We start from the raw sequence: 13,413 nt of genomic DNA, 5'->3' as shown, positions 1-13,413 counted from the left end.
GGCGGCACCAGTGAGCCTGCCAGGAGCGGGGCTGGTTCCCAGGGCAGGGCCACCATCATCACCCTCCTACCTCCTTCCAGACGAGCCCTGGGTCGCCAGATCCCATGCAGGTCTCCCTCCCCTCGAGCAGGCTGGTGGGCCCACAAAACCAAACCTATTTAGAGAGAAGTCAGTGCCAGTTCAAGGAACGCTGTTAACCTACTAGGGTTTTTATTTCCCCCCTAGCTTCAAGCACTGAAACGCCAGCAAATTTAAGTAATCTGGATGATGATATGGCTACAATATTTGGTAAGGAACCTCCTCCTCTCAAACATGGCCACGTCTGGGTGGGGTCGGGGGTGCGGGGCCGTCGCCCAGATACCCTGGTGCAAGCCGCACAGGCTGGGGCGGTGGCCGGGTCTCAGGCCCCGCCCGCCGGGAGCAGTGACGGGGGCGCCCGCAGCCCCGGGGCCGGGGTCAGGTGCCCGCTTGGGCACGCTGTCCTGGAGGGTCTGACAGTGCCCGCGGCGGGTGTCCGGTCTCCGGGACCGTTGCGGGGTCAGCGGTCAGCGTCCTGCAGGTGTGACGTCCAGAGGCCGCCGGCTGCCCCGCGGGCGCTCACACGGGGGTCAGCACGCTCTGTGTGAAGCAGGTCTGGTCGTTGTCCGTGTGCACGTTCAGCATCTCCTTTCTCTGAAAGGAAAGTTTACATTAGGAAATACACGAGGTTTAAAAGCACCTTTGGGCTTTTCTCACCTTGCACGACTGTTGGGCTCATCTCTACCTGGGATTTTTTCCAGAGAAAATTACACGTATGATGCCCACAGGTGTGGACGTTTCCGTGTGTCTCCACGTGAGCTGGAGCCGGGGGACCAGCCGGCCTCCTTGCTGGGACTGAGGGGCTCCTGGGATGTGGGACGTTCTTGATAAAACAGGAAAAGCAGGGCAAACCGGGGCGGGTGGGTCACCCCGCGGGGTGGGAGTCAGCCCAAACCCGGCGTGTGGACAGGCTGGTCAGTTCGGCCGCGGGGGTCGAGGCTGGGGCTCGGCTCTGACGTGTGTTCATGTAGCCCCCAGCCCGGTCCCTGACTGTGTTAACCGTGCCCTACATGCCCGGCTTCGTTTGAACCTCAAACAAATCCTGATGAGATAAGTGCAGACCCCATCGTACAGACGAGGAAGCCCGAGGCCCAAGAGACACGTGTGTCAGAGGACATGCAGTGAGGGCAGGGCCAGGTGTGGCCCAGGGGTGCCGACAGCAAGGCCAGGGCCCACGGTAGACGCTCCCTGGGCGATGCGGGGATGCGCAGGCAGAAGCCGGCCGCCTTGGGTAGAAATCAGGAAAGACGCTCGCGCCTGCCTGCCTGCCTGCCTGTCTGCCTGCCTGCCAGGTGCAGCTCACGGAGGCAGGGTGTCTCAGAGGGGACAGAGCGGCCCCCGGGGCAGAAGGAGAATCATGACCACGCAGAGTCAGGCGTCCAGCGTCCCGTCTCCAGCGGGCGTGTCCAGGGACCCGGATAAGCTCAGGTTTCCAGAAGTTGCTTAGGGAGGCAGTGGTCTCCCCGCCCCTGGACAAGGTTTTCAGTAACCAAGTCCATCTCCCCATGGCCTTGGGTCCCTGTGTCCAGTCCTGCTTTCACTGACTGCCTGAGGGCCGTGCAGAGCAGAAGGGTTTAACACGTGTCCTTCTGTGCTTTTCCCAAGATGAAATTCTAGTCCAGGAGATGATGGAGTCAAATAGATCATCATTTTTTGACGCACAAAAACCACTACCAACATTCCCAACAAGAACAACCTCAACAACATTAACAACGACTCCGACAAAGAAGAAAAGCAAGTATACACTTTTTCAAGCCTTAATTGCCTGTATTCCTGGAGGTCTGTGGTGTGTATGCACAGTTTCATCTTGGCAGCATCTTTGAGCTCAGCTACTCCTGGGGCAAAAGCAGATGGAGATGTGAAGGACACAGTAGTCCCATATTTTCTGTAATCTTCCCGAGGCAGGAAGGTCAAACCCAGACGGGCAGAGACAAGCTCCTGTACTCTGGGGGGGTCTCTGGGGGCACATGCAGGAGAGGTCTGGTGCTTGGGGTGCATGTGGGGTTTAGTCACTGCAGGACCCCAGGATGCATGCAGGTCGGAGCTTCTGACTACCCGGCGAGTGTGACGCTCCCCTAAGCCTCCTGAGAGCAGGGGCGGGGAATTGAGCCTAGCCGACAGGGGACAAAACTAGGGTCTGAATGGACTGGCCCCGGCCACAGAGCTGATAGTGAACAAAACAGCGTGCTTTTCCCAAGTGCAATTTTGTTGTTGCTCAGTCGCTCAGTTGTGTCCGACTCTTTGCAACCCCATGGACTGCAGCACGCCAGGCTTCCCTGTCCTTCACCATCTCCCAGAGTTTGCAGCTTAGCGTGGTCCAAACATACACAGAAAAGGGAAATAGCACCCTGAGGTCCAAGCAGAACACTCGGTTAACCCTCAACGATGGTGAGAGCCGCGTGTCTGAAATTACAACCGGGCATGGAACGCATTCAGCAGCAGGGAAGGTCAGCGTTTACTTGAAATTCTGCATCCAGATGTCAATGCCAGTTTCTGGGATTAGCTCTCGGAACATCCGCCAAACGGTTGGGTTCACAGAGGTCAGAGAATGCCCACCTGTGCACATTGACTCCCTAGAGCACGTTGTCAGGAGAAGCTGGAAAGTATGTTAGCACCCCGCCTCAGGTTCCAAAGTGCAGTGTGGGTCAGAGCAACCCTGCATCATGCTTTCCCTGGCTTTTTTTTTTCCATGCTCTTCATCAAAGAAGCCCGTATTAAAATGAATTATCAGGCCAGCACTAATAAGAAGATGCAACATGAAAGTCAGCTCTCTGCCAAGAAGGACGACAAACTCTTCTTTAACGGTAAACGCACCCCGGTGGGCCCCGCCAGAGCTCAGCCGTGGTGGGAGGCCAGAGTCTGCAGACAGAGATGCCTCCTTCCCGGGGTGAACAGCCTGGACGGAGAGTGAGGCCACTGCCCCAGGTCAGGTCAGGCAGGTCCCCGCCTCGCGGGGACAGGGTGCCCAGCCCCACCCCCTGCCCGTGGGTCTGAGGAGCACGCTGTCCCGCCGTCCGGCAGGCAGGCGGCCGCCCCGGCAGGGGAGGGCATCCCGGTGCCGCCCCACCCCTTGCCCCCGCAATTCCATGCGGTCACTGCTCCTTCCCGGGGCGAGCGGGGCGGGGAGAGCCCAGTGTCCCCGAGGGGAGCGCCCCCAGGGAAGGGGATGAAGAGCAGTGAGCCAGGGCTCTGAGGCTGCAGAGCCAGCATCCTTCGGGGTCACAGAGCAGCCCTTTAGCCTGGAGGCCAAGCACAAGAAAGGGGGCGTCACACAGCTCCTGGGGCTCCCTCTGCGCCCCGATCTGAGCGCTGGAAGCGAGACGAGGTCCTGGGGGACGGGCACTGCCTCCAGTACTCACTCCCGGGCCCCAGTGAGCTCCGCTAAGGCAGGGCCAGGACCTCAGGTTTGTCTGGCCCTGGTCTCCGGGCTCTCCCGCGAGCCAGCCTCTGGGTTTGGAAGCTGGAGCAGTAACAGGAGTCCAGTCCAGTTAACACTTCTAAGACCTCTGGGTGCAGCCGCTCCTTAACTGTGCAAGCGGCCTGGTGGTTATGAGATAAATAAAGCTGGACGTCTTCTTGCGGGCCCACGGTGGGAGAAGTTATGGGGCGAGTCTGTACCGAGAAGTCTGAGCATGAGCTGGCCTGGCCTGGGGGCACAGGCTCCCCGCGTCCCGCCCATCGCAGTCACTGAAGAGGGGAGAATGGGCTGAGTGTCCCGGGACGGGAGTCCTTGGAGGGGCTGTCGGGGGTCAGGGGTGAGGCGGGAAGGACCGGGTGGGGCCAGTCCGCTGTCCGAGGACGCACCGGGGTCCTCAGAGGGACCGTGAGATTCCCCAGCCGGCCGCGTGGTGGACGGACGCAGAGGGGACCGCACCCACCACTATGCGTGTCCCTGGCCGCCCCTCCATCCTGAGACTGACCCAAGGGCCCAGCGTGGCATCCCGCGGGCGGCTCCCTGAGCTGCTGGCACCACGGTAGATTCCTGAGGGCCCCGGGGCTTCAGAGCCGGTGGATCTGTTAATGGAAGTGTGTTGCTCCTAACCGCCATGTGTGAATGAGAGAAAGCAGAGGTGAGTTATGAGCTTGGGGCAGGGCGGGCGGGTGAGGGCCGGCCTGGGGGAGGACCTGGGGACAAACAGAGGCTCACCTGCAGTCTGGGGGCTGGGAGGGACAGGGAGCGGGCTAGGGTGGGGCGGAAAGTTCCCTGAGCGAAGAAGCCACTCCCCTCTGTCCTGAGATTACCACCCCTCCCCGTGAAACCAGGGCCCGGGATGCCACTGGGGGTGGCCATGAGCCCCAGGCTCAGGACGCAGAGACCCCACCTCCGGGGCAGCTGCCCTTGCGGCGTGTCCTGGGAGCAGGGGCCGTTGCTGGCCCGCGCTGTGTCTGGGCCCCCAGCTTCTTGACCAATGGCCACTGTCCCGTGAGAGTCAAGGCCGAGGGTGACCTGGAGCAAAGTTGGCGACTTATACAGGAGGCAGGCGAGTGAGGCACATGGAAGGAGGCCAGACCCCCGCTCCCCGGCTCTCACCACGCCGAATTCCAGCGGGCGACGTGGTCGCCAGCAGAGCCGCCAGCCATGGCGAGGGTGCTCCTGATTCTGGCCTCATCCACCTCCTCACGTTAGAGGGCTGGGTGCCTGGACCGTGGCTGTTCTGGGAGAAGTCCATGGGGAACTGGCATCGGGGCAGGACGTGAGACGGGGCAGAGAGGGCGTTGGAGGTTTGCGAGAGGAGACAAAAGCCTTAGCGTGGTCACCTAGGAGCTCGAAGGGACAGCTCCAAGAGGGGAAGGGGTGGCACTTGGGTGCAGATGGGGTCTCCCGAGTGCCAGAGCAGGAACAGAAGGAAGTTGTGAGCGGGGCAGAGGACTGTCACCCTCAGCAGCGACCACGACGGTGCCTCTGAACAGAGACACGTCCTCGCCGCGTGCTCTTGGCCACAGGCAGGCCGTCTCCAGCGATTTATAAACGGAAGTGGGTTGCTGCTGTGTAACCCTGAGTGTGCGTGCACATGTGGCAGCGTGTCTGGGAAACAATACCTCGTGCAAAACGAGGACAATGCAAGCTTTTAATCCAGTCTTCTTTGTGAGATCTTTTCGGACTTATGCAAAACAAACTTGTAACAGCAATACAGACAGCTTCCCGTTCTCCCTTTCCAAGGCGCTGCCTGCCATGGACGTCTAACATAACCCAAACACAACCACCACGAAAACCATGCAGCTCTGCTGATGCATCACGGTCAGGTGACCTACAGATCCAGTGCCAAGTTGGCCTATTATTTTCCCAATTTTTTTTTCTGGCTCCAGGATCCATCCAGGATTCCACATTGTATTTATCTCTCATGTCACTTTTAGTCTCTTCCAACCTGGGAAGTTTCCTGATCTGTCCTTCACGGCCTTGAAGATAGCGCGGGCTAGTTCTTTCATAGAATCTCTTTCCATTTGAGTTTGTCTCACATTTTTCCACGACTAAATTCAGGTTATGCATTTGGGGCAAAAATGTGAAAGATGTGATGCAAATATGTCTCTTTGTCAGGGAAGTTTGCTTCATTGCTGGGTTAAGGTGGTGAATACCTGGTTTCTCCATAATCAAGTTAAAAGTTTTTGCATGTGTAAATAATTAATATCTTGTGGGGAGACACTTTCAGATTCTGAAAATATCTTTCTTTCTCATCTTATTTTCACCTATGGATTTAGCGTCCTTTGCTTCTTGCCTGTGGGAATAACCACTGCTTTTGTTGTTGTCCACTCTCAACTCTTTGAGACCCCGTGGACTGCAGCACACCAGGCTTCCCTGTCCTTCACCATCTCCCAGAGGCATCCACCCTCTGTGGTCCCCTTCTCCTCCTGCCTTCAATCTTTCCCAGCATCAGGGTCTTTTCCAATGAGTTGGCACTTCGCGTCAGGTGGCCAAAGTACTGGAGTTTCTGTTTCAGCATCAGTTCTTTCAAAGAATATTCAGGACTGATTTCCTTTAGGACTGACTGGTTTGATCTCCTTGCAGTCCAAGGGACTCTCCAGAGTCTTCTCCAACACCACAGTTCAAAAGCATCAATTCTTCAGTGCTCAGCCTTCTTTATGATCCAATTCTCACATCCATACACGACTACTAGAAAAGCCACAGCTATGACAGTTCGGACCTATGTCAGCAAAGTGGTGCCTCTGCTTTTTAGTACACTGGCTAGGTGTGTCATAGCTTTCCTTCCAAGAAGCAAGCGTCTTTTAATTCCATGGCTGCAGTCACCATCTGCAGTGATTTTGGAGCCCAAGAAAATAAAGTCTGTCTCTGTTTCCATCGTCTCCCCATCTATTTGCCAAAAGGTCAGTTCCTGTTTCCATCATTCCTTCCACACGAATTGGTTAGAATTTTACTGCAAGGAAGAACGCTTTTTCCTCCTCTCTTTATTCATTGTTTATTCCATTATGTGTTTACATCTCTATGAACTATACTAACAGCTGATACTGATAGCGGGCAATAAACCATGAATATTTAGTTTCTCAGGCTCTCAGACTTGTTTCCTAGGAGCTCGGCACGCTGTCATCACTTGGGAGCACCTTCTAGCTTTCTGGCAACACGAGAAGCCCCAGGCCGCTCCCTCCCTTTCCCGAGCCCCACCCCACGTCTCCAAGGAGCCCTGAGTCCTCGTCCTGGGGGACGGTGGCTGGACTTCAAGGTCTGGGGCTGCACGTGCTCCCCGCTCCTGACCTGTCGTGGTTTCCAGGCCCTCCCCGCAGACAGGGCCAGGAAGATTTGGGTGTGCAGATCCGTCTATTCTACACTTCCCTGTTCAGATGTCAGACTCCATGAGTTCAGACTGACCCCACCTGACCTTCGGGCTTACCTGAGCCGCAGCCTCTTTTTTTTGCCTTTATAATTTTTAAAATTTTTTTAACACCAAAAACATTTTATATTGGAGTATAGCCGATGAACAAGGTTGTGGTAGCTTGAGGTGGACATCAAAGGGACTCAGCCATGCATAGACACGTATCCATTCTCCCCCAAACTCCCATCCAGGGGGCCACGTAACACTGGGCAGAGTTCCCTGTGCTATGCATAGGTGTTTGCTGGTTGTCCATTTTAAATAGAGCAGTGTGTACATGACCTTCCCAAAGTCCCTAACTATCCCTTCCCTCCAGTCCTCCTCTCCTCTTCACTGAGAGAAACCCGACCCCCAGACGCCACGAGGGCGGACCCCCTGACCCAGTTCTGGAATTCCAGGACACAGGAGCAGACTTCCCGGTGGATCCCCACCCCTGCGGGAAACGGAGCTGCTGTCAGACCAGAGGCAGGTCCAGCCTTTCGCTCTCAGCCTTGCCGTGTGCACTGGCGACCTGCTCTCCAAATTTCCTTATTAGTTCTTTTCTTCCCACACCCTTCTGGCATGCCTGCTCTGTGCATGCCAAGTCACTTCAGTCGTGTCTGACTCTGCGACCCCAGGGACTGTAGCCCACCCGGCTCCTCTGTCCATGGGATTCTCCAGGCAAGAATACTGGAGTGGGTTGCCACACCCTTCCACAGGGGATCTTCCCAGCCCAGAAATCGAACCCACGTCTCTTATATCTCCTGCATTAGCAGGCATGTTCTTTACCACCTGGGAAGCCCGCTCTCCCATGGGGCTCTCTTATCCACCTATAATTCCATCTGGGGCTTGTATTCCATTTTGGATCTGTCTCCATCTTGGCTGATTTTACTAATTTGTTTCGGAGTGTGTGAAACATGTTGTTGTTGTTAAGTCGCTAAAGTTGTGTCTGCCTCTTTCGTGACGCTATGGACTGTAGCCCGCCAGGCTCCATCCGTGGGATTTCCCAGGCAAGAATCCTGAAGTGGGTTGCCATTTCCTTCTCCAGGAGATCTTCCTGACCCAGGGATGGAACCCGCATCTCCGGCATTGGCAGGCAGGTTCTTTACCCCTGAGCCACCTGGGAAGCCCTTGTGTGAAACATGACCCAAGCTCTAATAGAAAACATCGAACACTGGGAGTCTAACCCTCAATCCTCAAACACGTTCCCACCCGCTTCCTTCCACCTGCTTCCTCCTGCCCCCTGCCGCAATCAGCCTCACCACTTTCGGGCTTGTCCTTTCTGCATTTTCTTGGACACAAAGGAACAAGTACATGCAAATGCTCCTTTTCTGGGTACAAGATTATTCTGTTTATTGTTTTACATTTTTTTTTTTCCAGTTGAAATACAGTTGACATACAATATCATGTTAGTTTCAAGTGTGCTGCATAGAGGCTTGACATTTGCATATGTTATGATCGTCAGGATAAGTCTATTAACCATCTGTCCCTAAACAGTCATTACAGTATTATTATGCATATTCTTTACCTTGTTTATTACAGCCCCAAGGCTTAATTACGTTATAACCGGAGGTTTGCACTTCTCAATCCCCTTCAACTATTTTGCCAACTCCCCTCCCCTCTGGCAATCCCTCCTTCACTCTCTGTATCGATGAGACTGTCTTCATTTTGTTATGTTTGCTTTGTTTTTTTTTAGGTTCGACATGTAAATGAGATCATACAATATTTATCTTTTCTCCGTCTGACTTATTTCACTTAGCACAATACCATTATAGTGCCTGCCTTCTTATCCAGTGTGTATTAAGCCACTGTATTGAGCTATGATCATGAACGTTTTCTCGTTCCCTCCTCTTTCTTAACATGAAATCTAGCACACGGGAGGGATTTCACTTCCCTTCTTTTAACATAACAGCATACACTGTAAAGCTCTCTAGGTCCGTTTGTAGGAAGCTTCCTCATTGTCTGTCTTTTTTACAGCTGCATGGTTATCCACTGTGTGGACATCATGTAGGTGATTTAACCACCCTTCTATGCATGGGCATTCAGCCTCTTTCCAACATTTTGCAAACAGTGCTGAGATGGGTAACTGATGCACATGTATTTTCATATTGTCAGAAGGAGTCCTTCAGGACAGATAGCAACTGTGGAGAGAGAGAAAAACACAGTGGAATTAAACCACAGTTGTGCAGCAAATCTTGATCACTGTGCTTACTTTTTCCTACAGACGAGGACAAAGAAATACTTTATCAGATTAAAAGCTTAGCGGCTCTGGAAAGAATCATTGAAAGTCTCCGGAAATCTTTAGGTAAATGGAACCAGGGGCCACCTTGGCTATAGATGAGTGTGGAGGATCGGTCCTTGAGCTGGGGCTGTCCCCCCTGGTGAGAAGGGAGGTACCTCATCCACTCCAGGGACCCGTGTGAGCCGTGAGCAGCTCTGGACAAGCAAGTGACTCTATCCTGGGGGACCCTGTAAGCCCCACTCACGAGTCTACAGTCCAGGAGTCACCGGGCCGCTAGCAGGCTTCCCGCACTTCTCAGCTGAACTGAACTGAGCAAGGCCGAGCCTCTTTCCCAGGAGTGATGCGGAGGAGGGCTTCACACACACCCCTCCCCAAGCCCGCCATGTCCCCGGTGACCAGGCCCAGGAAGGCAGACACGCCCCTCTCCACAGGCACCTTCCCCTGGGGGCCGGCCTCCCGCCCCTCCTGGGCCGCAGCCTCCTCACTGCTGAAGTCACCCGCGCTGTCCCCCTCCGCTTCTGCCTCCGGCCCCACTCTTGTCCCTGGAACTCTCCAGAACACCTCCGAGCCTCTCCCAGGCCGGCCTCGGGCCTCCTGGCCTCTCTGAGTCAGACCTGGCCACCACGCTGAAGGTTCCAGGCAACTCCTGCAGCATCACACGCGCCACGCACCCACCCGCATTCAACCTCATCTCCCGTGGACCGAGCCCGTGCCCCGCGCCAGGCGCTGGGCTCAGCTCCCGGGATTATCTGCCCCCTCCCCACCCACACGCAGAAGGGCTTCCCCGCTGGCTCGGCTCTAAGAATCAGCCTGCAAAGCAGGAGACGCAGGAGACGTGGGTTCAATCCCTGAGTCGGAGAGATCCCCTGGAGGAGGGCATGGCCACCCACTCCAGTATTCTTGCCTGGGCAATGTCATGAACAGAGGAGCCGGGTGGGCTACAGTCCACAGGACCACAAACAGTCAGACACGCCTGAAGAGACGGAGCCCGCGCCCGCACACACACACACACACACACACACACACACACACAGCCCCACCGGGAACTGCTGGGTGGTGACGTGTACTATGGCTGCTCTTCCAGGGCCTTACTGTCCTCCGGCAGCAAGACTGCCGTCCTGTCCTTGGCTCAGCGCCCACGAGGACAGGGTCTAGGCTCAGCACTGCGACCTCCCAGGGGTTCAGGGTGAGGCAGGGCCTTCCCTCCTTGGACTTTATCAAATTAAAAGCCGCTGGGGGCCAGAGCTGGTCCCGAGGCTCCTCCCAGACCTCGGCCAAGACCTCTTATTCCCCCAAAGTTGCTGGTTCTCCATCCGATCCTCGCTCTCTGACAACCTCCCCTAAATCCACGTTTCCCGCTTTCCCTCCAAACAAACATGCCCCATAATCTGGGGCTCTGTCCCGCATCTGTGACACCCTCTGAGGCCGACAGGGCTGGTGCCCAGCCCAGCACTGGAAACTCGGAAGGCCCGGGCCGCCTCTGTCCCCCTCCCGGGACCTGCTCTTCCCCTGTCTCTTTCCAGCCATCTGGTTCCTCTGGGGAAACTGAGCGGGACCCTGCCCTTCCCTGAGGGCCTGGCCCAGCTGCCAGCCCTCGGGCCTTGTCTGCAGCTAAGAATGCAGGATTTGAAGCTCCCTGACCTGGGTCAAATCCCCTTTGGGCACCCAGTGACTTGGGTGACCTTGGGGTGACTTTGGGCAATAGACAGCACACAGGAAGCCTCAGCATCTTTGTCCTCCAAGTGGGTTCTTCAAGGCAGCTGCCTCCTTGGTGGGGCAGGGGGCTGAGGGGGCTGATGCTGGCTGAGCGTTTAGCCCAGGGTCTGACACGTACCCGCTCGACTGGACCAGTGGGAGGGCCGCACCGCTGGCGACCCCAGGAAGGCATCTGTCCTGGGTCAGGGACCACAGGCGAGGGGATCCAGCACCGCCCTGCAGCCCTCTGCCCCATCAATGAACCGGGAGCCCTATCTCTCGGCCCGGGCTCTCCTGGGTGAGTGAGCCATAGGGGGCGGGTCTGAAATGCAGGCTCACAGGAATACCTAGAATTTCTCAAGAAAATCTCCTCTTTCCAAACAGGGAGCTCACTCATGAAAAGAAGAAAGAAGTATAAACATTTGTTCAGGGGAGGCAAATATCGCAAGCGGAGAGAGAGCCTCTACTGAAAAACCAGGACTGCCCGAGGGACTGCCCACTCCCCTCCACCGCTAGGAAGGAAGAAGGAGTAGAGTTACTAACCATTCTGTATAAAGAAGAACCGTTTATTCAAGGAGTGCCAAATAAAACGAACCTATTTAAATATTAAGTTAGAGGCAATGTGGTTTTTTTTTCCTTAAACAAAAAAAGAAATGAAAATCTAATTGAGCCTGAAATATAGGAGCGTCCAAAGCTTCTATTGCCTACCAGGAGGAGCTTTGGAAAAAAAACGTAACCTCAGAGACTGTGCCACCATCAGTTTCCTCCAGAGGAGCAGAACCTGCAAGGTGGGAGTATAAACGTAGAAAGATCGTAAAAGAGTCATGAAGCGTTGGATCACGTGATCGTGGAGGCTGACAAGTCCCGAGAGCTGCATCCAGGAGAGACGACGGTGTGGTTTTAGTCTGAGACTGAAGCCTGACAGCCTGGAGACCCAGGAAGAGCCCATGTGTCAGTTCAAGTCCAAAGGCAGGAAAAGGCTGGTATCCTGGTTGGAAGGCCATCTGGCGGGAGGAGTCCTCTCCTACTCTGGAGAGGATCAGATTTCTGTTCTATCTGGGCCTTCTGCTGCTCAGACCAGGCCCTCCCACTTCATCCAGAAACAACCTCATAGAAACACCCAGGATAATGTTTGACCAAGTGTCTGGGCACCCCAAGGCCCAGTCAAGCTAACGCATGAAATTAACATTCACATCTGTCCATGAAGACCAGAACCTATGACGTCCTGACAACCAGCCCTTCCACGCCCCGCTCCTGCCCAGCATCATGCAATCCATGAAGACCAGAATCTATGAAGTCCTGACAACCAGCCCTTCCATGCCCCGCTCCTGCCCAGCATCATGCAAGGGGCACGGCCGGGTATACAATGTGTGCACCCCATGGCCTCGTGAAGGATCAGAAAACACACTCTGGGTTTCTGTGACGATGAACCCACGTTCCAGGGAGCCGTGTGGTTTGACCCTCACGGGGGGCCGAGCCGATACCGCACCTCCCCGGGGCCAGCTGGTTCACGGCCACGTCCAACCCGAAGGGTGCCTAACTGTTTTGAATCTGATCCCTGAGTGAAACCAAGATCCCTACAGAGAGGAAAGCTTTCAGGTCCCGAATGACCCAAGTCCACGTAAATTTCACTGCATTGGAACTCTGTTTTATCAGAATGCAGGTGGCTGTGGCACAGAGACCGAACACGCTCCAGGAGCCGGCGACCCTCGAGACAGTAAGGCTTGTCACCACCACGGCTTCAGCTGCAGAGGTCTTGTCCCACCAGTGTTTTCTGGGAGATGGTGAAAATTTTTTCTCAGCAGCTGTCAACACGTCTTCAGTGGTTTTTTGTCCAAATAGGTTTTGGTTGTGGGCAAGATCAGCACTGTGAGGTGAGCAGGCTGGAAAGGGAGATTGCCGCATTTCTCCAGGAAGGCAGGTTTGGGGAAAGTTTATGAAGCTTGTCTTAAAAACAGCCACGGAGAGAGAACTTCTGGTCCAAGGTGCAGACTTGGCAGCAGACTGATGTTGGTTCTAAAACACCACTTTCAAAGGCAGCTGGAGACAGAATCATTGATGTTTTCGAACTGTGGTGCTGGAGAAGACTCTTGAGAGTCCCATGGAGAGTAAGGAGATCAAACCAGTCCATCCTAAGGGAAATCAGCCCTGAATATTCTTTGGAAGAACTGATGCTGAAGCTGAAGCTCCATACTTTGGTCACCTGATACAAAGAGCCAACTCATTGGAAAAGACCCTGATGCTGGGAAAGATTGAGGGCAGGAGGAGACGGGGGCAACAGAGGATGAGTTGTTTGGATGGCATCAGCGACTCATGGACATGAGCTTGAGCAAACTCCAGGAGGTGGCGAAGGACAGGGGAAGCCTGGCATGCTGCAGTCCATGGGGTCGCAGAGCTGGACATGACTTAGCGACTGAACAACAACAGAGATAGAATCAAACTAAACCATCTTATTTGTGATTTGCTGGCTGTATGCTTTTCTCAGTCAGACAAGACCCTTACCCCCTCTTTCCCAGATGTCATCAAGATGACTGTAAAACGGAGGACTGGGGGACTGGAGTCAGAGAACAAGGCCTTAATCCAACCCTGAGTTCTCAG

General features: G+C 54.9%; 1 long non-coding RNA gene across 1 annotated transcript; it reads left to right on the top strand.

Annotated features, from left to right (window-relative positions):
• The first annotated feature begins 2,665 nt into the window (after nt 1-2,665).
• LOC122686904 lies at nt 2,666-12,145 on the top strand. Its single transcript, XR_006338941.1, has 3 exons — nt 2,666-2,882; nt 9,103-9,183; nt 11,200-12,145. It is a non-coding gene; the product is annotated as an uncharacterized LOC122686904 (long non-coding RNA).
• The last annotated feature ends 1,268 nt before the right edge of the window (nt 12,146-13,413 follow it).

The sequence above is a fragment of the Cervus elaphus genome, chromosome 30, assembly GCF_910594005.1.
Source record: "Cervus elaphus chromosome 30, mCerEla1.1, whole genome shotgun sequence".
NCBI lineage: Eukaryota > Metazoa > Chordata > Mammalia > Artiodactyla > Cervidae > Cervus > Cervus elaphus.
This window is presented reverse-complemented; position numbering and strand designations above follow the sequence as displayed.